Raw genomic sequence first — 25,175 nt, forward strand, 5'->3', positions numbered from 1 at the left:
GCACAGGTTCAGTAGTTGTGGCGCACGGGCTTAGTTGCTCCGTGGCATGTGGGATCTTCCCAGACCAGGGCTCGAACCCGTGTCCCCTGCATTGGCAGGCAGATTCTTAACCACTGAGCCACCAGGGAAGCCCCCAGATTTTTATAGAATGCTTTTCTTTACCCTTATAATTTAAAAAATACAACTGTAAGTCTAAATATGGTTGTTTATTCATGATTTTGCTTGTAACATAGTGACTCCTTTCAATATTTGTCTTTTCTCAGGTTCAAGAAATTTTCTATAACTGCCTTCATTTATTTCTTCAGTGTCAAGAGTTATAGCCGTTATTTATTTATTTTAAAAAATGTTATCCTTTTATATATTTTTAAAAATTTATTTATTCATTCATTTATTTATTTTTTGGCTGTGTTGGGTCTTCATTGCTTCGCGCGGGCTTTCTCTAGTTGCAGTGAGCGGGAGCTACTCTTCGTTGCAGTGCGCAGGCTTCTCACTGTGGTGGCTTCTCTTGTTGCGGAGAACGGGCTCTAGGCACACAGTCCTCAGTAGTTGTGGCTCACGGGCTCAGTAGTTGTGGCTCGCTGGCTCTAGAGCGCAGGCTCAGTAGTTGTGGCGCACGGGCTTAGTTGCTCAGCGGCATGTGGATCTTCTTGGACCAGAGCTCGAACCTGTGTCCCCTGCATTGGCAGGCAGATTCTTAACCACCATGCCATCAGGGAAGCCCGAGTTATAGCCTTTAATTCAAGGGTTTTTTGCTCTGAAAGACTGAGAATAAAAGTCAAGCCTATCACTTTTCTCATAATTTTCATCTTTTTGTAACCACCACTCCCGATTCCAGAGAATGTATTGATTATGTCCTCCACATTATTCACCCAGTTTTCTGTAGTTTTAAACCTACTCTTTACTGGGTCCAGTGCATATTTTAATTGCTATTGCATTTTTTTTCTTGCAATTGTACCTCATCTGTATTCATTTTTTTCTTGTTCTAATTTTTCTTCCTTTCTTTCTTTCTTTCCTTTCTTTCTTTCTTTCTTTCTTTCTTTCTTTCTTTCTTTCTTTCTTTCTTTCTTTCTTTCTTTCTTTCTTTTTCTTTCTCTCATGAGTTTTTTGGTTCCTATTACATGGCTCTGTCTTTAAAAACGTTTTTGATTCTTGTAAAATCCATTAAGTTTCTCTGACTACACATGTATAAATATTCTATCATCTTTGTCTATTCAGACATCAGAACAAACTGTGGAGTAAATTGGGAAAAAAAGAAAGAAGCAAAGGATGCATCTTTGTTACACAGAATTAGATAATCAGAATAGAGAAATATGATACAGCTGCAAGGAAGTATTTAGTGCAATACTTAATACATAGAAGATGCTCAGTAAATGGTAACTATTCATATTGTTGATTTTTCATATGCAATCTTATTTGGCAGATTAAGACATTATCATTCCTGATTTATAAATGTGGTTGAGGGAGGTTAATTGATTTTCTCCTTTTCATGATGCTACTTGATGTTAGGGTTAAATCTCCTACCTTTCGGTAATGTAAAGAGATCCTTTGAGACCTAAAAATTGTCTGGAGATGATGTAGTTTAATGTCCTCATTTTCCAGTTAAAGAAACAAGCCTAGAGAGGAAGAGGATTATTAAGGTTTTATAACTAATTACTAGTAGTGTCCAGACTGGAACTCACTGCCCCATAAATAAATTATTTTCTATTTGCAGAAATCTTTCGGAAAATAATCATATACTATTTGGCTCTATTATTCCTTCCACAGACTCCATCCCCCCATGCTGGGCTGATGTAGTTTCTGTCTGCACAACATCCCTTCCTTTGGGGGGACCATCCCTCTCCTATGCTGTGTAGCTCTGGTGAGACTGAGTCATAATAGCTGCCCATCTGGCTGCACACATAGCATATATAAGGTTTCTTATAATAAAAAAATTTTCCCTTTGTTTGCAATGATTTAAGTTAATGGGAAAAGGATTGAACTAGTAATATTATTAATTATGATAATTATGTTTATAGAGTAAAAGAGTGAAGTGTGTCTTTACTAGACAGTGTTGGATGAACAGAGCTGTGAAATGTAAAATAGCAAGAAGGGCATCTGGCTCTTTATCTGCCTTTCTTCACTCCCTAAATGGTTTCTGCTCATGTCAGAAAAGGTGAGAGCAATAGCATATATACCGTAGACTACAAGGTGGTGAGGTTTTGGCTGGGAGCTGTGAGGGTTCTAATAAAAATGCCTTTTCTTCTTTAACATCCATCCTTAACCTGCTTATGTTAAATATGAACACCCACATTTTCTACAGATAGTGGCAAATATGTGTGTCATTTGTTTCCCCAAGGCCTTGAGTACACTCTCCAGCTACAAAGTAAAGATGAGAATATGTACTTTAAAGCTAGAAGAAGAAAGAGGAATCAAATTCAGAACTAATGCTTCATATAGACTTAAAAAATCTAATGGGTTAATCCAAAAAACAAAGCCCAATTCTACATGTGAAGTAACCTCCAGAGCTCAAGCCAACTTTTGTGAGGCCGTAGCAGTTTGGAAAGCAATTTAGAAAATGGTCACTGACACAGAAAACAAACTTACGGCTATCAAAGGGGAAAGAGGGGGAGGGACAAAATAGGGGTATGGAATTCACAGAAACACACCGCTATGTATAAAATAGATAAACAAGGATTTAGCACAGGCAACTCTATTCAATATCTTGCAATAACCTATAATGAAAAAGAATCTGAAAAAGAATATATATATGAATATATATACACATATATCTGAATCACTGTTATACACCTGAAACTAACACAATATTGGAAATCAACTATAGTTTGATAAAAAAATGTCACCAAGAGGGAGGACTCTATACGTTAATTGGTGAGAATATGGCAGGGCCCAGATTGGAACCCAGGAATCTTGATGTGGGTGTGTTCTAATAACCCTCTGAAGAAAGTCACCTTGGGGCTGGGTTGGCTGGCACCCGAACCACTTCCCTAGGGACAGGGTGCTTTCATGGCATGCCCTTTTGTGAGTAAAACTTATGCTTCCAGAGCTGTAATGGAAGTTTAGTCACTTGGACCCCACGGGCAAGGGCTACAAGTATGTGTGGCCTCCTGTGAAATTATTCTGCGCTCACCCTTGGCAATGACGGCACAAAGGAGGCAGAGGAGAAGGAGAGGGGAAATTATCGGTCTTCTCACACACTGCACCGTATCCCTCCTGCTGGGAAATGGGCTGCCTCAGAGGCAAGAGACCCAAAATGACCTTCATCCTTGACTCAGAGCCCACCTGGCCCTTGCTGTGATGGCTTGACTTGCCTGCTGAAGTGTTGGTGCCCTACCCACTCTGTGAGTGTAAGCCCTTAATAGATGGCGTCTGAAGCCCCTGGAAAGTCCACTCTATTAGGGCAATAAAAATACTCTGTAAGGTATCATAATGGTGGATACATGTTATTATACATTTGTCTAAACCCACACAATGTACAAGGCCAAGGATGAACCCTCAGATAAACTATGGACTTTGGGTGACAATTGATGTGTCAAGGTAGGTTCATCTGTAGTAACGAAAGGACCAATCTGGTGGGGGATGCTGGTTATCAGGGAGGCTGTGTGTGGGGCAGGGAGTATAGGAAATCCTTGTATCTTTCCCTCAATTTTGCTGTTAATCTAAACTGCTCTAAATAAACAGACTTGAAAAAAAAGTCCACTCTACCTTGCTAAGAAATCCATGGTGGCTGCCTCTCCTTAGCTACCCTTTTCCCTCCCTCTTCCTCATGTATACTTTGCCAAAGAATAACAAACATCAGGTGTTATGGGATGAGTTTTGTCCATCCCACCCCCCAAATTCATACGTTGAGGTCGTAATACCCAGTACTTTGGAATGTGACTGTATTTGGAGACAGGGTTTTCAAAGACGTGATTAAGTTAAAATGAGGTCATTAGGATGGGTCCCTAATCCAATACGACTGGTGCCCTTATAAGAAAGGGAAATTAGGATGCAGACACACACCTGTACAGAAGAAAGACCACGTGGGGACACAGGGAGAAGGTGCCCATTTCCAAACCAAGGAGAGAGGTTTCAGAAGGAGACCAATCCTGAGGACGCCTGGATTTGGGGCTTTTAGCCTCCGTAACTGTGAGGCAATATATTTCGGTTGTTTGAAGCCATCCCATTTGTTATAGCAGTCTTGGCAGACTAATCCATAACCTTTCCTATCTCATCCCGGCCGTGCTCACCTGGCCATTGGGGCAGCAGTCTCACTCCCGGCCTCAGCCTAAATGGCAGCCACAAGGCCCCTGGTGCTGGCTGTCAGCACGGCGGCTCCTCATTTGGGGCCTATACATTTCCAAGCGCCAGGCAAAAAAGTTATTATTTTTTTCACATTAGAAAGTCAAGCTGATCAAAGAAACAAACACTTTTAATGAAACATATGTGGGACACTTAGAAGGAGATGATTTACAACGTGTCCGCTGTGAAACCAGAAGGCTTATGGAAAGTGTGAAGTAGGAGGAGAAAGATAGCGGGCTTGGATGCCAGAGGAGACTCGGCCTACATATTAAACAGAAGGGGAAATCATTCCCGTCCATAAAATCACAATTCATTTCCGTATCTATATCACTAACACACACACAGGACATTTTCATCTCACTGCTTTCAGCCCTGTCCACACCCATTGCCGTCATGTACACTTTGATCCTGGGGAAGGAAATTAAACTCAGACATCGAGATATAAAATCATAGGAATTGCTTCAAAACCCACACTCTCAAGATCACACTTCCCCCATTAGAGATGAACCTTGAGAGTTAAGAGTAATGTGAGGATGTTGGACTACTTTTTAAAAAGTAGACAATGCCTTAACTTTCTTTTGCAACTTTCAATCTTAAATAAAATCCCAGCTAAAGATGGGATGGTGCCGTATGAAAAGATGATGAATAATTCCACTTTGGACTGTTTGTGCCACTGACATTGCACTTGGGATGATCATGTATTTCCAATAGCGTGAAAGCTTGTTTTCAATATTTTGACTGATTATTAAATGAATATTAATTATATTTCTATAGAAGCCTGAAAAATATGTGTGGATTTGTCAGGGTGGTTTTTCGGGAGGATAAAAGTGTATTTGCTATCGTATACAAATATGACCAATACACGAATCCTCTCATAACGCTCACATGCCTTAACATCAATTTGGAAATAGCCACAAATATGTGATCTGTATTCTCAAACATTTAGATATTCCTTTTCTGTTGTCTAACCTAGTCTTGGGCTAGACTCCAGGTTGTCCAGGAAGGATGAATTCAGGAAGCGGAGTGCAGCTCTGATTCACTTGTGGCCAGGCTTTCCCATCCTGCTCTCTTTCTTTCCCTTGGGTGGGTCCCCAGAAGAAGGGGCTCTGATCTTATCCCAAAACAGACTTTACTTTTCCTCCCTCTAAAAAGATGAGGGTCACCAGCACATAGGGTCCTGAGTGTGGAGGCAGAGATGAGGTGGTGTGTGTGTATATGCATGTGTGTGTGTGCATGCGTGTGTGTGTGTGTGTGTGTGTGTGTTTGTGTTGGGGAGAGGATGAGAGAAGAGGCACGAGGAGGATTCAAGGTGATCAGTCTTTGTGGGTCCACATAAGGAGAGCCTGGAAGAAGTGGTTGGTTCTGCATCTTTCCAGCCTTGGGGTAAACTAGGCTTGGGGTGAACTAGGAATGGGGGATAATGTGTCCAACAGCCCTCCAAAGGGGCAGCCCAGATACTGCTTCACTCTGTCTACCCCAGGCAAGCCAACCCCTCTTTCTTCACATTTTCATTTTTACCTGAAACTAACTCAGTTGTTCCCAACTCGTGGTCCACATATCTCTGAGAATCAAAGAGACACTTAAATAAATGTGTGAAGGTGTGAAGGCATGGATCTTCAGCAGAAAAAAAAAAACTATTTTGACCTGGACATATGTTTGAATTTATCCAATGTATGTAGATCGCCTAAGAGACTTTTTTTGACTGTAAAAAGCCCAAGTTTAATTTTGTAAACCTACGTGACAATTGATTATCAGTCTAACAAAGGGCAAAGTTTAGGAACAAACACAGTTCAGCACGTTACACAGGTGACAAGATATTTTATTTTGGGTTCTACTTAGAGCCATCAACTAACAAATATACCATGTGCCAATTGCAGATGAGAAGTAGTAAGGGTTTCCTTAACCTACATTAAGGTTTAAAAGGATTCTTCCTAACCAAAATATTTACTCTGCACAATAAAAAAAGTCTAATAAGTTAAACTGTCAGTAACCCTCCTGAGGGATTAATAACATAAAATTGATTGCAAAGCATTGCTAAATTCAGGGTAATTTTTTTGGTCATAATTTTTCTCAATCTATGGGTACTAAGACATGACTATTATCATTTGGAAGTCTGAAATTCTGTTTTTTTAACTTCTGAAGAGTTCTCTCCATTGAAGGGATTGTTCAGATCCTTTCTATGCCCCATTTCACTGTGCTTATAAAATCTTCGTTTTGTGATTATAACTCTGAACTCAAGTAGCTTCTGGGTTACCATTTAGTGAGACCATGAGAGCGCCACGGACAAGATGTACCAGACAATGAAGGAGATGGTTTATTGGGGCTTTTTGCAATAGAGGGAAGTTCATTAAATGAGGAATGTCTCAGGGGGAAAAACAGGAGGTTGCCAGAGGCAAGGAAACGAGGAAGTCATTCTTGAGTCTTTTGGGAGATATTCAGAAGGATAGAGACATGTCTTATCTGGAATATGGAAGAGAAAGGGGATTTGTTGCAATTAACTATTTCCAGAAACATGAAAGGGTAGGGGAGTTTTGAAACCATTGCCATTTTCCAGGAGCACATTTTCTAGAGCTTCCCTTATGTGTCTCTTCTCCCTCAGTCTTGATCAAAGTACCAGGGGTTAGGTGTTGTTCTCGCATCAGTGGGAGGTATCTTGTCCCTCCTTCCTGCACTAATGGCTGAAGGACCATAAGGGCCCCTCTCCTCTCTGTCTACGTAGGTCCCTCTGTGTCCTTGTTACCCTAGATGTAAGGTCTCCGAAGGTCCACCAACATTCTCTCAGCATTTCCATGCTCTCTTGGGTGCAGCAGGGGAAAATTCAGATTTTGTAGAGAGAGATTTAATTGAATTTTTGGAGCTACATTTAAGAAACAGAATATAAATTTTTGATTTAGTTGGGTTGAGTATATTACTGAATATATTTCCTGGCTGGAAAGAACTTCCATTTTGACTAGGCATCAATGGAAGCTGAATGCTTTACTTATAATTTCACTCTTCTCATGACTAGAAGAAATTTCCATAGGCTAGCTCCTGGCTCTATACATTGAAAACCTTTTCTCTCTATTATCCATGACTTTCTGGTTCTTGGTGCTATAGTATATATTCATATCAGGTAGCATCTTCTGGCTCTGCAACTTTGTGTCATGACTCTGGGTGTTGGCACAGTGGATGCTAAGAGGATTTTTGGAATCTGTTGGTATACTTGGATGACTAGCAAAACAACTAAACACAGAAGTGCCTGGGAACCATATAAATATATCCGACTAAACACAAATATAAATGTATTCTCAACTCAGCTTCCTCTGAGCTGCAACCCAAATATGCCAATGGCTACCCCAACATCATCTGACATGGGGGGGGGTTGGAATGGAAAGAGACAATGGTCTTAATTCCTTGGTGTTAAAGTTTCTTACTGTTGAAAATCTTACAAAATATGGGACTAGGTGAACACACCCTTTCTGGGGCTTTGTGAGGGGTCAGGCAAATGAGGGTCCTGAACCTTAAGCATCCTAATCTTCATGAGAAATCCTCTTCTATGGGCACAGGAAACTTCAGATGCCCTTCCTGCCTCACCAGTGCCATGGAAGACTCAAGCTATTGGAGATCTTCTCTGCAATACATCTTACTGCCATTTCTACTTGTCTGTTGCAAAACTATGGTGGAGTGAAGGTCTTCTCCATGAGACTGCTGATAGGTTACCAAAGCATCAGCCTCTGTTTGGAGGACTCCCTCCCTAAACCTATTTGGGGTTCTAGAATTTAGGGTTTCTAGAATTTCTTCCCCACCCCAGGGCTTGGCCCAGAAGTAAGAGGCATATCATCTAAACCCACCAGCACCTAAACTCTTCTTGGGTCTTCTTTCACTTCCTCTTCTTTCTCCTGGCTGGTCAACATCAATTTCTTTCTGAACCAGAGAACTATTGTCACATCATCAGGCATTCTCCCCTCATCTCTGGTTTAAGGGTCATCTCTACACCCTGAGTTCCTCAGACTGTTAGCTTTTCAAAGATCAAAGTGCTTTTTCTTTTTCAGAAAGTCTTGCTCTTGCAATGAAGAGACTCAATTTTCAAGACGCTTGTCTCCTTTTGGAAATTTTAAACACCTATTTATGTCCCCAACTGATATCTTTGTTTTTGGCTGATTCATTGAATGCCACTGATTCAGTGAGTGGAGAACTGTGGGGCAATTGAGAGCATTATGGGAAAAAGAAAGCTCAGGTATTAGCTTCATATTTCATCCTGCCACATTCATTTTGGGGCTTTAGAATTTTCAATTCTTGGTCAACAATTTTCTTAAGAAAATTTATTAAATAGAATTATCAGTTCTTGTCAGGTTACGGCATTGGTGACTAATTTTCAAAATACTATATATGCTATTCTTTTTCTGTTTATTCATTTATTAAAGAATGATTTAGTGATTACATACTATATTGCTGTTCTGCTGAAAATGCAGGTATGAAAAGACAGGTATGATTTTCACCCTCATTTAACTTGCCGTCTGACTGATGAACATACAACAATTATAATTATATAATTTGTAGAATATTTAATTATAGCATATGCTACATAGGGAAATACAAGATGCCATGAGAGAATTAGCAGAGAGATTTAATTTACATAATTTCAAAAAAGTAGTTTTGGAATTGCAGTGCCTTGTACTTGGTTTTTGTGGAATAATTATTTGTTGAATGACCATTTAAAAAAATTTATTTTATATTGGCATATAGTTGACTTACAATGTTGTGTTAGTTTCAGGTGTACAGCAAAGTGATTTCATCATATATATACATATATCTATTCTTTTTCAGCTTCTTTTCCCATATAGGTTATTACAGAATATTGAGTAGAGTTCCCTATGCTATACAGTAGGTCCTTGTTGATTATCTATTTTATATACAGTAGTGTGTCTATGTTAATTCCAAACTCCTAATTTATCTCCCCTTCTCCCGTTGAATGACAATTTAGATAAAAGGATGCTAGAAGGAAATGGAGTTCTTTATTCTTCCCTTCATGCCAAGCTTCAGAGACAAGTCTTCCTGAACTTCCTCTGTTTATTTTCTCCTTAAAAGACAGATTTTTTTTTTCCTTAACCTAAAGACCTAGTTGATCTGGGACATAGGTAGGAGGATAAGGTATTAAACCCAGTTTTGAGAGATAGAATGTCAAAATTAATGCCAGGATGAATCTTTAGCTTCCAGACCAGCTTTGCAAGTGGTGTTTTGATTCTTAATAACCTCAACTTACACTATAAAGATTATTTTACAGATAAGGAATGTGGAAACACGAAGAAATAAGTACTCTGCCCTAGTAGTCTCTTCCAACTGTCCAAGGCTCTCTCCTTCCTGCCTGTCATAGAACCTCAGTCAGTCCACTGCCGTACCCTGGTTATACATCACAATCAATTTGTGAATCATTTTTGAGCATGTTTTCCTGCCAAGTAACCAGGTACCCAAGACCATCAGATGGCCTTCAAGGAGTTGTCGTTAGTAAAAGAGATTAACACATAAATAATTAAAATAGAATATGAAAAGTATTTCATGGAACAAGGTGCTATGGAAGAACAGAAGAATAAGTTCCAGTAAGTGAGAGAGTTAGTAGTAAGGTTGTATAGCTGTGGCGTAAACACAGTAGCCACTAGCTAAATGTGGCGATTTAGAGTAAACTTAATTAAAATGAAATAAAACTAGAAATTCAGTTCTTCAGTTGCACTAGTCAAATTTAAGTCCTCAACGGCCACATGTGGCTACTGACAGTACTGATGTGTGGCATTTCCATTATCACAGAAGTTTCCATTGGATGGTGAAGGTTTAGAGCAGCTATGATGATGATGATGATGATGGTGATGATGATGATGATGTGATAAGTCCAAGGGGGCCACGGTGATCTCCTGAGATGACAGAACAATATCTGATTCTAGAAAGGAATCACCTTCGACAATCTTTACATCAGTCAGTAGATAAAATCTACACTGGTTAATTAATTAATGACTCTGAACTTGGAAGGGAGGTCCTGTGGGGCTGGAACACAGACCTCTGAGGAAGCGATGCTGCTCAGCTAGCTGGTCCTCGTATCTCTGAGCTGGGGGGAGGGGCTCCACGGAGCTGGGACCCAGACCTCTAAGCAGGAGAGGGGGTCTTTGATGGCTGGCTTACTCTGTCGTCTCTGAGCGGGCATGATAAGACTGGTTCTGGGAGTTTGAAAAACTGAAAATTGGAATTATCACAGGTACTGGGATAAACTGCCATCGTAGGGGTGGAAAGTGTGGCTGGGGTCATGTTCACAGAAACAAGAAAGAAACAGGCAGAAAACAGGAGGCAGACACACAAGCGTAAATCCCTCTTCCCTTTCTCTACCTTCCAATCTTCTTCTAGCATCCCTTTGGCAAAGCCTAGCAGGGAGCCAGCTGGCAAAGGAGAAAAGTTTTGCAGAATCCCAGTCCCAACACCTTGAAGCGAAATATGAGGCTGGGGAAGGGCGTGTTATATAAGAAAGAACTTGACCGGCCTTTGGCTCTTGAGAGGAAGACTCTAAATCCTTGGAATTTCCCAAGCAATAGGAGTGTCTTTATTATTCAAAAGCCCCTTGGATCACACCTGTATTTAAGCTCTCAAGATGATTCCGACGGGGACTGCTCACCAGAAAGACCAAGCACTTGATTAGAGGCTTGGAACCTGCGACCTCCACCTCTGGAGAGAGGTGGGGGGCTGAAGATTGAATTCAATCTTATGGCCAATGATTTAATCAACCAGGTCTATAGAATGAAACTCCAATAAAAGCTGGATCTCAGAGCGCCGAGGACCTTTCTGATTGTGAACACATCAATGTGCCAGGAGGGTGATGTGTTCAGATTCCACAGGGGAGGGGCACAAAAGCTCTGTGTCTGGGACCCACTAAGACCTCGCCCTAGTTGTCTCTTTATTTGGCTGGTGCTGACCTGTATTCTTTATATAAAACTGTAGTTGTAGGGCTTCCCTGGTGGGGTACACGGGTTCGTGCCCCGGTCCGGGAAGATCCCACATGCCGCGGAGCGGCTGGGCCCGTGAGCCATGGCTGCTGAGCCTGTGCGTCCGGAGCCTGTGTTGCGCAACGGGAAAGGCCACAACAGTGAGAGGCCCACGTACCGCAAAAAAAAAAAAAATCTGTAGTTGTAATTATGGCACTTTGCTGAGTTCTGTGAGTCATTCTAGCAAATGATCAAACCTAAGGGGGCTTGTGGGATACCTTGAATTTGTAGCCAGTTGGTCAGAAGGGCAGGTGGCCTGGGCACCCTCAGACTGGTGACTGGGGAGATGGATTTGAGGCTCTGAGGCAATTGTTTAACAAATTAGCCCAATTTGGCAAACCGGCTGATTCCTCTGAAGTGGTAGTATTTGACTACTTTTTCTTGGGTATCAAACTACCCCAAAACTTACGCTCGTGGGTTTTGTGAGTCAGAAACTCAGGGAAGACTCTTCTCTGCTCCGTCATGTCTTGGGTCACAACTGGGGTGACAATCCAAAACCATGAAGCAAAAAGCTTACCTGCATGCTAAAATTGAAAGTGCATCTTTTCAGATTTTTAAATTATAAAATTCTGGGTAAATCCTTCTGAGTTGAGCTTTTCTCCTTTCCAGGTTGCCCCTAATTCACTGGTGTTCTTTGCATGAGTTAGTGTGACCTTTGGGCAATCCAGCTCTGCAGATCAGCAGTGATTGGTGGGTTGGGGTACCAGCCAGCCAGGCTGAGGGGCTCATAATCTTTAAGCTGACCTCTTGGCATCGTGATATTGATTACAGTTTTATTACACTCCTCCTCCAAATTATGAAAAGCACACCTCTGTAAGCTAAGTCCAAGCTACAGAAGCAGCGCACTTGAGAATGTATGTCATAGTCATGGAGGAATTTGGAGCCAGACTCCCGAGTTTATATTCCAGCATCACCACTTACTAGCTTTGCAACCTTGGAAGAGATACATAACCTCCCAGTGCCTCAGTTTTTCCATCTGTAAAATGGGGTCATGACTTCAGTTGTCATCTTGAGGCAGGAGATAGATGGGTCCCAGGCTGGGCAGCTGGAGTTGTCCCCTGTGGATAGATACTCCAAAATGGGAGGAGCGAGAGAAGAGCTGAGCCCTGCCCAGATAAAAGTTAGAGACCCCATATTTCTCATTCTTGAGGTCAAGGAGATCTTCCCCACTATATATGCGCAGAAGGGCACCTCGGAGGTCAAAAGAGCGGGGCGTCACCTCATAGTAAGTGATGTTAACCTACGCATAGGCCTCTTCGCTAGAATTCATCTTGTCTAAGAGATGCGTGCACACATGGGGAAGACCCTGAGATAAACCAAATACGGACTCAGAACCAGGCAAATCAAGATGATTGGCTAAAGGAAACCAGGAAGCAATGCCCCATAAAAGTGATTCAAACTATCACGAGGGTGCAACTCTCTCTCTGAGCCCGCTCACGTGTCTACCCACAAATACTCTTTTTCCTCCTAATAAACACTTTCCTTGTTTCACTACTGTCCGTCTCTATGTGGAAACTCACTTCTACACAGCTGAGGGGCCAGGGCCTTGTCACTGGCCACTGGTCCCTTGTGGTCTAGCGGCTAGGATTCAGCACTCATCACTGACTTCAATCTCTGGCTGGGGAACCGAAACCCTGTTCAAGCGGCTGCTGGCAGAGGCCACCCGAGATCAATTTGACTTTGTTATTAACCAGTGTGACTTTGGTCATCTCCATTTTGTTATGTGGACCGGAATGGCTGTGATTTCCATTCCAGTTCTGCATTTCTCGAGGTGACAGTGATTGGCAAACAATGAAAAGAATCATACGTTAGAAGGCATTTGTTATTTTCCACTCTGCTCAGCCGTCCCTGACTACAGCTGTCCCTCAATGCTCTGAGTCCTAACCGGTATCATCGAGGCGGTGAGAATTGCGGGTTGTGGTGGCTTCTGGTGCAGCAGTACGAGCTCAAGCTCTGGAGTGAGACTGGGTTTGAATTCCAGTTCTACCATCTGTCTAGCTAATAAAGGCATTTAACCCTTTTTAACCCTCTGTTTCCTCATATAAAATAATCTTGTGTTATTTGGGATGCGTTTGGCTACACTGGGCTGAGAGTGGCTTAGAGTATCCATTTCTGTATTAGAAACGGCCGTTTATGACCTTGACACCTGACTTGACAAGCAGCCTGAGTGTAGGTGGTTCTAGTACGGGTTCAGTGAGACCAGGTTGGCTTTTCTCGGCTTTTTCCTCATGGTCACGTGATGATGACTCTAGAAGGATGTTAGCAGACAGGGACCATGGGAGGGGGCTTCTCATTGTCTAACTGCTTCTTTGGTAGGGCAGGAAAATCTTTCTAAAAGATACGAGCAAGAATGTCCTCAGCTTCCACTGGGCAGGGCTGGGTTTCACGTTCAGGCCTCAGCTGCAGCCGATGCTGGAAAAGCTGGCCTAGGGCTTCTGCAGCCTCTCTGGAGTGGAGGTGAACCCTGCCCACAGGGAAGGGAGGGGAAGAGCAGCTTTGAGCCAGCCACAAATGGTATTTGTGACAAACATCTAGCCCAGGGCATTATGATGATCAAACAGATTTCTTTCTTTATTTAATTTGTTTAAGTTAATATTTAGGCTTATCAAACGTTTACATAGTAGTTATTATGTACAGGCACTGTTTAATATCAACCTATTTATTCCTCATAACTCCATGAGAGAGGTACTATTGTGATCCCCATTTTACAGTTGAGGAAACTGAGGCACTGAGAGATTAACATAACTGGCTAAGGGCTCAGAGCTTAGGAGGGTGGAAGCAGGATTGGAACCCGGCTCTGGAGCCTGTGCTCTCAATCCCTGCACCATGCTATGCTCCAAAACGTGTGTCAAAGCGTCGCATGCAGCATGCTGCCTGGGGAAAACAGTGCTGTTTTCCTCTCCTTCCTCTGATTCTGTCGCAAGAGCCTATGGATGGCGGATGCAAGGGGATAGTAAAGCAGGCTATTGCCCTTCAAATGTCTTCCTTTCTCTCTCCATTCCAGTTTCCTGTGATTACTTTTCCTCCTCTGGTAGATTCTTACCAGTTTCAAAAGAACCTGTGACATCTATTCCAAAATTCTCTTCTTTACTTATTTAAGATTTATGAAAAGGGTGATTTTTTCTTTCTCCTGATTTTTGAAAGCTTAGTCCAATGGAGAATAAATATTTTGTTTCTAAGGCTTAATAAAAATGTGTTGATGGATTGGCCCATGAAGCCTTATGGGGAGTTGTCACTGGGCGTCCTCTTCTCCTGCAAAGAACAGCTCAGAGTGTAGTGAGAACTTTATAGTGGCCTTTTCTTATGATGAGATCCCTTTAAAATAGAGCATTTTGAGTACATTGTCCATGAACCAGCATGAAATGGTATTGGAGAGGATGGACCTTGTCATGGCTTTTGCTACCGCGTCCACGCAATGACAGAGAGACCGCCGTGAGGTTGTTTTGGAGAAACACCTTTCTAAGGACTTGGAGGAAGTGAGCCACACATTTGTAACGCAAACCAGTGACTCAAGAAGGAACAGGAAGGGACTATCACAAGTTTCCTAACCTGGGACACAGAAAACATAAAAACAAGGTCACATGTCCCACCATGAAGAAAGGAGTCCCTGAAAAGGGAAGAAAACACGGCCAAATCTAACTCTGCATAAAGACAATCAGAAAAACATCCTCGCTCGTTTGACAACCAACCAAGAATAACCTATGAGTTCATTGAGCTCCAAAAGGGGAGAAAGGTTAGAAGCATTAACCAGCTAATTTAAAAATCAAGAAGTGCATTTCTCATCTTCATGCAGATCCGTATAGTGTAGCGCTAACCCCCTAAAGTGGGGTTTCCTGTAGGGACCTAGCAGCTGTATCTTGGATGACTCCTTGGATATTAGCAAAACACTTGCTAAATATAGATGAACGTCAACAAGTCATAAATAAGGGAACAGGAGTGGGAAACTCCATGCGAAAGGTGAGTGGGCAAGAACAAAGACATCGCTTTCTGCCAAGGTAATTATCACGTGCGGCAGTGAAGCATGAATCACTGAGTCATTTAGAAGTTCAAGTGCCAAATAAGAATAAAAGTCTTATGCAGGAAACTGTCACATAGCAGGGCAGTGGAGGCAAACTGCTACCTAATATCTGTTTCCAGCGCTTTATTCCATGGAGTGGAAAGCAAGCATGACAGTGGCAGGAACTCTGAGGTTATTATAATGGCCAGGTGGTAAGGAGTTACTCAGGCTGCCAGTCTGGTGTTTTAGCTCCATCAGTTCTTTCCCTGTTTGTTTCCTTTCCTGTAAGGGGAACTATCAGAATCTCTATCTTGATTTCCCTCAAGGATGTGGGGTAACAGCTACCTAGACCTTGAGTGTGAACAAGTTGGACCACACCAATCTGGACCGTGGTCCAGAAAAACACTGTTTATCAAAATAAGCCAAGCATGTGCTGATCAATTTCTGCTCTTCCCCTTCTGCCCAGATTCAATCCACTTAAACTCTGAACAATCTGTACTTGTGAACAGTCTGGACACAAGTGCCAGGTAAACGTGTTGTGGGGCTTGGCTCTCCCCGTAACACATCAAACCAAGTAGGCACAGCCCCCTTTCTAGTAAGTCCTGGTTTAAGGAGGTGCTGCCATGAGCAGATGGAAAGCTGTTACGGCTACTCCCCCCAGTTTAGGTAATTCCTGCTGGACATAGAAAGCATCTCATCCTGAGGTCCTAAAGAAGACTGCCGTACAGCCCCACAAATACACCAAAGGATTCCTACATCACGACCTATCAAATAGCTCCCGAACACTCAAAGGATCTGTAGAAACAAATAACTCTTTTAAGGAATCTTGTATCAAAAATATATCCTCATTTCATTTTGTAAGTCCACAGTCCAGTGCTAGACATTGGCGACCAAGTTACTGAAATAAAACAGTTAAGCCAGGCTAGGGTTTAGCTAGTGAAGGGTGATCCCCCCGCCCCCACACCCCCGCCCTGCCCCACCCCACCCCACAGATTTATTTATTTATTTTTTGCTCTATGGGGATTTTACAAGTCCTGGAGATTTATGAATCGCTGCTTGTTCATTCAAGTAGAGTCCTTTATATACATCATAACACGCGTGCAAGACCATCTGGGCAGCATGACCAGAGATTTTGATAAAGAGATTCTCCTATCCTCTCACACTGTGGATGGCAAAACATCCCCCTACTCACTGTTTTCTGAGTTGAGGCTCAGTCAGGTGTGCCTTCTTCTGCCTCCGTTGTGGCCACCAAGCATCCAATAGCATGTCTGGTGCTGTTGTTTGTGAGATGAATGGCAGGTGTGGAATGAACATGGTGCAAGCCGTTGAAGAACTCGGAGCCTTTTCGGTTCAAGCTGGGTTATCGTGCATCAGCTACTTACAGTGACACAGAGAAAGCCCAGCTGGAGGTAAGAGAAATACAAAGTGGTGGCTGTTAATTCTCCAAGTCTTCAAGTTAAGGATAAGAAACACTCAGCAGGGAAATGCTCTGGCCCTCGGAGCTTGGGAGTAGCTGGTGTGCACTTGGTCTCATTGTCATTGCTGTTGGTAGATGTGGTCCTCAGGGGTGGTGCTGAGCTTTATTTATAGATGCTGTTCCCTGGGTTTGAACAGCAGTGTCCTGGCTGAACATTTTGAGCTATGCTTGGAGCTTCCTGACGTCAGGGTTTTTCAGGGGGTCCTTAATAGTTGAGGTTTAATGCATTTCTGTGTGTGTGTTTTGAACTGAACACACAAAAAGTTGAAGCAAACATTTTCCAGTATTTTGGTTCAAACTAAACCATCCTTTCCTTCCTCCCTTACTTTCTGCTTTCCTGTCCACAAGAATGGCACTCAGGTGTGGGTTTTTTCAGGCAGTCACTTCCAGGCTCTAGGGAGCGTGGCAGCCTTTGATTTCTCGGTGTTCTGGGACCTTTGCTTTTTGCCCCTCTCAACTGATGGGAATCCCCAAGGAAACGTGATGTTATATGCTGGAGAATCTAAGAAACCATCAAGCTAAAGACAATCTATTATTTTGTGTTCTAAGAAAGAAAAAGATGCCATCAAAGTATGTCATTGATTGCAAACGCATGATTTCAGAGATGTTAAAATAGCAACAGAAAGTGCATGGAATATTCGAGGAAACACACGTTCATCATTTTGGGGAACCACACAAGGAAACCTGGGGTCTAACAAGCATAGACTAAACAAATACATACAAAGGAAAGATCCTTCCTCAGCAAAAACTGTCTATAATATTTGTTTCCACAAATTGCTCAACTCAGACTTCAGGATAAGATTCTTTGTGGAGACATTTTTTCAAATGTCACCCACCAAAGTAGTTATTAAAATGGGTCTGGGGAGTAAGGTCAAGACACCGCCAAATGTCTCTGTGTTTTTTTCAGCCCAGGACATGATGTAAAATAGGTCACAGCAGCAAGAGCAATGGCACACCATCAGCCACAGGGACAAGCAGACTGGGGTTGGGGTGAGAGGGGTGCTGCTGGGGGTTTGTACCATTGATTCGGCCATCACACGTCAAAGTTCTTTTAAAAACTTAAAAAGTACATTAAATACACACTAATGACAAGAGAGTGCATTTAACATCTCTGTACAGTTTCAAGAATAATGACAGAATGATGGCCAACAGGTACCTGAAAAGATGCTCAACATCACTAATCAGCAAGGAAATGCAAAGCAAAACCACAGTGAACTATCATCTCACACCAGTCAGGATGGCTGTTATCAAAAAACACAAATAACAAACGTTAGTGAGGGTGTGGAGAAAAGGGGACCCTCGTACACTGTGGGTGGGAATGTAAATTGACGTAGCCATCACTGTGGAAAACAGTAAGGAGGTTTCTCAAAAAAACTAAGAACAGAACTACCATATGACCCAGCAATTCCACTCCAGGGTATACATCTGAAAAACAGAAAACACTTATTTGAAAAGATACATGCACCCCAATGTTCATAGCAGCATTATTTCCAATTTCCAAGACATGCAAGCAACTTAAGTGTCTATAAGCAGATGAATGGATAAAGAAGATGTGGTATATATATATATGTGTGTGCATATATATATATATATATGCAATGGAATACTACTTGGTCATAAAAAAGAATGAAATTTTGCCATTTGCAGTAACATGGATAGACTTGGAGGACATTATACTAAGTGAAATAAGTCAGACAGAGAAAGACAAATGCTGTTTTATCTCACATGTGGAATCTAAAAAAATACAGCAAACTAGTGAATATAACAAAAAAGAAGCAGACTCACAGATGTAGAGAACAAATTAGTGGTTACCAGTGGGGAGAGGGAAGAGGGGAGGGGCAATATAGGGGTAGGGGAGTAAGAGGTACAAGCTATTCGGTATAAAATCAGCTACAAGGGTATATTGTACAACACGGGGAATATAGCCAATATTTTATAATAACTATAAATGGAGCATAACCTTTAAAAACTGTGAATCACTATATGGTACACCTGTAACTTATATAATATTGTACATCAACTATAATTTTAAAAAAGCACACTGATGGCTATCATTTTGGAATTAAAAAAAAATGACAAAATGAACCCAATAAGAAGAAAAATAGTACCGATACTTTTGAGGCCTTGTGTGTGACATCTCCAAACTGTATTACCGCCTCTTCTCCAGAGGTACTCATCATCCTGAACTTTGTGGGAATTGCCCTCTTGTTTTTCTTTCTGTATAGATATTCCTAAACAATATATAATTTCATTTTGCCTGTTTTGGAAATTTAGGTAAATAAAATCATACTGTATGTACTTTTCTAAAACTTGCTTTTTTATTGCTCAGCAATCTACATTTTAGATTCAGCCATGTTCATATGGAGACATATTGCATTCCATTTTATGACTAGCTCATAACTCATTCATGCATTCTCCTGTTTATGGACGTTTGGGTTGTTTTGCTTTGAAGAACCTTGCTGCTGTGAATATTCTTATCCACGTTGCCTGGTGAACATGTGCACGAGTTTCTCTTGGCTATATATCCGTAAGTGAAGTTGCTGGGTTGAGGGGTGTGCCCATGTTCAGTGTTACTGGGTGATGCTACATTGTATTTCAAAGGAGAAATAAAGTGAGGACTTGCTCCCACCAGCAGTGGAGGGGGTGTCCATTATTCCATATCTTTATTCCACATCTTACTATTACTTGATATTCTCAGACTTAAAATTTTCTGCCCACCAGATGGCAGTGAATGGAATCTCATTGTGGTTTAATTATTCGTTTTCCTATTATTAATGAACACTTCCCCATATATAACGGGCATTCATTTTGCCTCATCTATTAAATGCCTCTTCATCTCCTTTGACTATGAATTGCTTGTGCCTTCTTGGGTTGTTTGTCTTTTTCTTGTTGACATAGAAGTTATTTCCTGGATATTAACCCTTTGTTAACTGTGGGTATTGAAGATCTCATCTTCCCATCTGTAACTTGTGTTTTTACTCTTTCTGGGGTCTTCCAAAGAATGGAAGTTAATGTGGTTGAACCAATCACTATTTTTTCTTTATAGTTTGTTCTTTCTGTGACTTGGTTAATAATCTTGCCCTATCCTGAGGTCACAAAAATGTTTTTGTATTTTTTTTCCCTAAAAAGTGTGAAAATTTCCTTCCTATGTCATCATTGTTCTATCTGGAATTGATTTTAGTGAAGGGTGTGAGGAGTCGATCTAGTTTTTTCTTTTCTGTTTTTCTTATTCCATATTTCTAACCCATTGGCACAGCACCATTATTGAAAAATCCCTCTTTTTCCACGTATTTATAATGTCACCTCTTCCATGTATGTGTGGGTCTTCTTGCGTATCTCTATTCCATTCCAAAGACTATTTGTCTCTGCACCAATATCACTGTCTCATTTTCTATGACTTCATAATTATTCTTATCTGCTAGGGCACAATATAGTTCTCAAATCCAACGGGAATCTGAATTGGCCCGGACTAGGCTGATAGATAAATAGAAGACATCTTTTAAATTTAAAAATCTCAAAAATGTCAGCTCTAAAACGTGCTGGCACTGAGTATTACAAGAAAATGAAAAGATTAAAAAAAAGGTCTTTTCCTTCAATAGCCCAATTTGAGGCAAATGTGCATTCTTTTGCAAATACACAACAGAAAGCTAGGATGTACTTTGCTTCAGCATAGTAGTGATTACTTATTTTTGTCTTTACAGAGGTGTGAAGGTACATTTAGGTTCTCTTCTTACAGGAACCAGAAATCAAGTGGCTGAAATGTCAAGTGTTGATAACATACACACTTTTACTTTTAGGAACTTCTACTCGCAAGGACATTCATTCACTTCCCCCTTCCAGTCACGCAAGCTTTAAAAGACCCACCTGAGTGAGAAGGTCCTGCCTTTACAAAGAGCTCTAGTTCACCCAATTTGATCCCATTCTATTTTAATGAAAATAAATTAAATGGAATAGATAATAAAGTTCTCCCAAAGATGTCTTCTTTAGAGTTATCTAAAGTTTATCAGCAAAATAACTTTGACTAAGTTAAATGGCGATGTGTCACACACCCAAAACGTGTGAAGCAATTTGAAAAAATATTTTAAATATGCCATGGATTTGTAAATTAATGCAGGGCTCACTGTGCTTGAATTTCCATTTCTAAACTGCTTCATTTGCATGCAAAGAGTGGGCAATTTTTGTGTGTGTGAAAATTTAGCCTTAAGAAATGAAAATCAAAAACTCAGCAACTTGAAAAGAGCTGTTAGGCATAGAAATTGTTTAATCGGTTTCCAGCAGGGCCAATGGTGTTGGCATTTTGAAATACCAGATTGGATTGGCATCCTAGAAAAAAAATCCTCAGCTCAGAAAAAGTCGCCTAAAAAAGCCACCATCTACAAAGTGGGGAAAGAAGATGGCCGAGATATGACAAATGCCAATGAAACGAATTCTGCGATCGAGAGAGAGTCTGAAGTGTGAAATGAACAAATGTTACATGTGAGAAAATTTCTGTCAGTGTTCTCCCAATCATCTATTCTGACAAATACAATGCTTGATCAGAAAGTCAGGTGTTTTTGTCTAAGGGATGGTTCCCTGTGGATCTTTTAAGAGGACCTAATGCTCTGGGTTTATCTTCAAGTCAATGTTCTCACTTCAGAGGATTTTATAAAGGGACCTGATAATTTCCTCTGTAACAAGGTTGTGATCCCAACTTAGATTTTCCATCCAGGGTTTTTAAAATGCAAGTTTAAAATAAGATTTCGTTTAAACATTTTCTGATTCTTTTGTGGCTCAGAACTTAAAAAGAAGACCAGAATACCATATTTTTATTAGAGAACATATTTCTTTACAGTATCCCAGATGAAAGGTACAAAGTTAGATCTACCTGGATATAATGATGATGATGATGATAGTAATAAAAACCTAATAATAAATACTGATTTTCATTTTTTTTTACATGCACATTTTTTGGGTACCTGCTTTGTGTTGGGTACTATCCTAGGGGCTGAGGATACAAAAATAAGTAAGAAACACACCTTGCACCCTTAAGAAGTTCAGTCTTTGCGGTGAGTCTCTCTCTAGTGGGCTTAAAAAAATAAATTGTCTAATCTAGTTATCTAGTTTTCTCCCAAAGGACCTGCTGAATACACAAGGTCCAGATAACATGAAGGTGAGTCTCTCCTTTCCCACTTTCTCTTCAATCCCAGCTGGTGGAACAGTAGCCGGCTCAAGGAATGGGATGCTCTTGTCTTATTGAATTTGAACTGGCTGCTTGGCTCACACTGATTCTTCCCCCAACAAGGGAGCAGAGAAAACTGTTCTGGTTTCCCTTCCCAGGACCGGGGGTGCAATTTTTGTGCAAGGATAAAGGGATGCCATAACATCTTCATGCTGGGATCACTTCTATTTGTGCTGTTGTTGCTGAAAAAGAACAAACTTCATGGCCCAACACCTTCAGACACGAGTCCTAAGTTCTCAGCATGATGCTTGGCATGCATCAGTGTTTGTTGATTGAACAAATGACAATGCAAGGATGACAGGCATGGAGCCAGAGCATCTCAGAAAAGGTTTCTCTGTGATAAAGGACTGTAGTATAGTTTCAAAATAAGAAGATCGAACAGCAAATGTAAATATAATGTCTACTATGAATATATTCAAAACTAATTCTAAAATATGCTTATAAGGAAGTGACAGAATTGTAGATTTGGGGAGGGAAACATTGTAAGAATGTGTCCCCCACCTCCCCGTTTTTTGTATCTTTCTGTGGGTGGTCTGTAGACTGAGGTGTACGTGGTGTATACCACTTGGGTTAAACTTGAAAAGCTAAGACTTGGATTCTGTTTGAAATTTTATCAACTTACTATTGCATACTGAATAACCTTGTGATTTACTAACGCATGGTGCCTATAAAATAATTAATTTTTAAAATACGGCTACACATATGTGAGGTATGTGTCTCTATATCTAAACTTTTTTCTTAATGAGTCAAGATTTATTTTCCTTGTGGCTTAGTCAAAAGTCCATACTTCAAATGATAGTAAATTAGTATATGGCAAATGCTTCAAGATTTACGCTAAATTATACTGAAAGTAAATGCATTGTAAAATCTTGGTATGACTCTAGCTAGTACACTTTTTTATAAAGAAGGTGAGGCGGGGCATGAGATGAGACAGCTATCCTCAGACCACATACCTCTGAACTCGTAGCAGTTTGCAATGCTGCCAGCTTCCAGGGACTGCAAATCTGACTAATGGTGGCCTAAACAATAGACACTGAATTTTTGAAAACAGTAAGAAATATGAAGGTAGACGCATTTCGGTTGGTACAATGGCTCATTAATGTCTTCAAACATCCAGGAGCCAGGATTCTTCTAATAGTCCTGCTTCTCCATCCTCAGAGTATTGTTTTTTTTTTTGTTTTTTTCCCTTTATGGTTGTCACCTCATGTTTACAATATGGCTGCCTCAGCTCCAGGCATCATGTGCTCATGCCAGCACCCTAAGCAGAAACTGAAGGTCAGAGGCTAAATAAAGGTCTTATCCCCCGAAGCTCTGCCTTTTTAGACAGTAAGGAGAGGAATTCTCCCCTTTGCTTCTCATTGTCCAGAATGCTATCACACAACTGCCCTACATAGTCACAGGGGCAGGGGAATGCGATTACCATGAGTCGTTAGCTCAGCCATTATTTACTTCCTGGTATTGGGGAGAGACTTCGCTTCCCTGAGATCTAGAGATATCTGCTGGCTACTTGAACTCATTGTCAGAGGTCTGTGGTCAGGAAGGTCACGGGCAGAGTCTGGGCAGCCTGTAGGATGTGCTGGTGCTGGATGGAAGAGTTGAGACGCAGTTATAAGAGATGGACTAAGGAGTGGATTGGCCCGTGGGTCAAGGACACAGGACCCAAGACTGAATTCTGGATTTGCTCCTTACCAGCCCTATGACCTTGGGCAAATGAGTTAGTACTTAATGCTCCACGTCGAAGTTGAATTATCTGTAATAATACCAACCTCAAAGGGTTGTTACGATACTTAAATGAGATAATGTGGGCAAGGACTTAGTGCTGAGCTGGTATGTGTTAAGGGATTAAGAAGAAGGGGCTCCTTTACTATTTCTGAGCCTGTAGGGCGGAATAGGGTCCTCTGCTACTAGATGCTGATGAGGCTTGCTTTGGGAAAGAGCTCTGTTTTGAGAGGCAGAAGCCAGGCTTGTCATTCACTTGCTAAGTGTTTGTGACTTAAGTAAGTTCCCATTTCTGGAGCTCAGTTTCCTCAAGTGTAAGATGGGAATCAGGGCTGAGTAGTCTCCAAGCTCCACCAGCTCCAGCATCCTGATGTAACCATGGGCTCTTTGTAGCGGACAGCTGGTGGCATGGGTCCCCAGGGTCTACAAGGGCCACTGTCATCACACTCTTTGCAAAGACTGGAGACTTCTCGTGCTTTCACTGACACTGTTCGCTGCTGTCCATATGAAGGTGGGATATAATTGTGGGGCTCCTACTCTCCCCATGGTCCATATGCTTTATTAAAACAACCCCCTGGAATAAGTTAGATGCTGCCTTATCGCTAAAATGGCCAGTGACCTCATCTGAAAATGGCTCCTGAGCCTGAAATCCCAGTGGGGCTTCTGTCCCACTGTCTGTCAGTCTCGATTTTACATTTGGACCTGATTTTCCTTCCATAGGATATTCAGAAACACTCTTCATTAACTTTGTACTTATTTAGTTTCAATAAAAACAAGGCAAATGCATAATGAGCATTTTAACAATAAATAAATTAGAACTTGAGATTGTTACAACAATATACACTGTGAGAAGAAGAATGAAGAGTCTAAAAATAAAGACAAAACCATAAACACCTCTCCTTTCTCTCTGGAAATCAAAAACACACCACTGGTTTTAGGACAAAGGAAGAATAATGAAAGGAACTGGAAAATTTTCTTCCCACCTAATAGAGGGAAGGTAGTTGCCTGGAGTTGGATGAGGAACAGTTGTATCCAAAACAGTAAACTTGCCCTAAAAAGGCTTGATTATTAGTTCCACTAAAAAAAAAAGCAGCAACAGCAAGGATAAATGTGAAACTGATGTTAGGAGATTTTTAAAAGCTGCAACCTCTGAAAAACGAAGTAGTCGTTTGCAAAATTCTGTTCCAATCAACAGAATTGTTTCCTTCAGAAAAAACAGTCGGACACTCCCCATCCTCCGTCCCAGCACAGCCTGGAAATTGTTCTTTCTTCCTGTGGGACACGGAGATGTTCAAACGCTTCGTCAAGACTGTCATGCCCTAAAAAATTCTGAGTGTCATTGTGGAATAATCAACCTCAGATTGAATGTTACAGATTTTCCGAGGCTTGTTGCAATTAAGGAAAATTGGAGGCTAGTGGCAGAGGAGTCTGGGATGAGACAAGGTGAACCTCTTGTGATGGGAGCCATCGGAAGGGCGTGGCCCA

Source organism: Leucopleurus acutus, assembly GCF_964270905.1.
Source record: "Leucopleurus acutus genome assembly, chromosome: 13".
Lineage (NCBI taxonomy): Eukaryota > Metazoa > Chordata > Mammalia > Artiodactyla > Delphinidae > Leucopleurus > Leucopleurus acutus.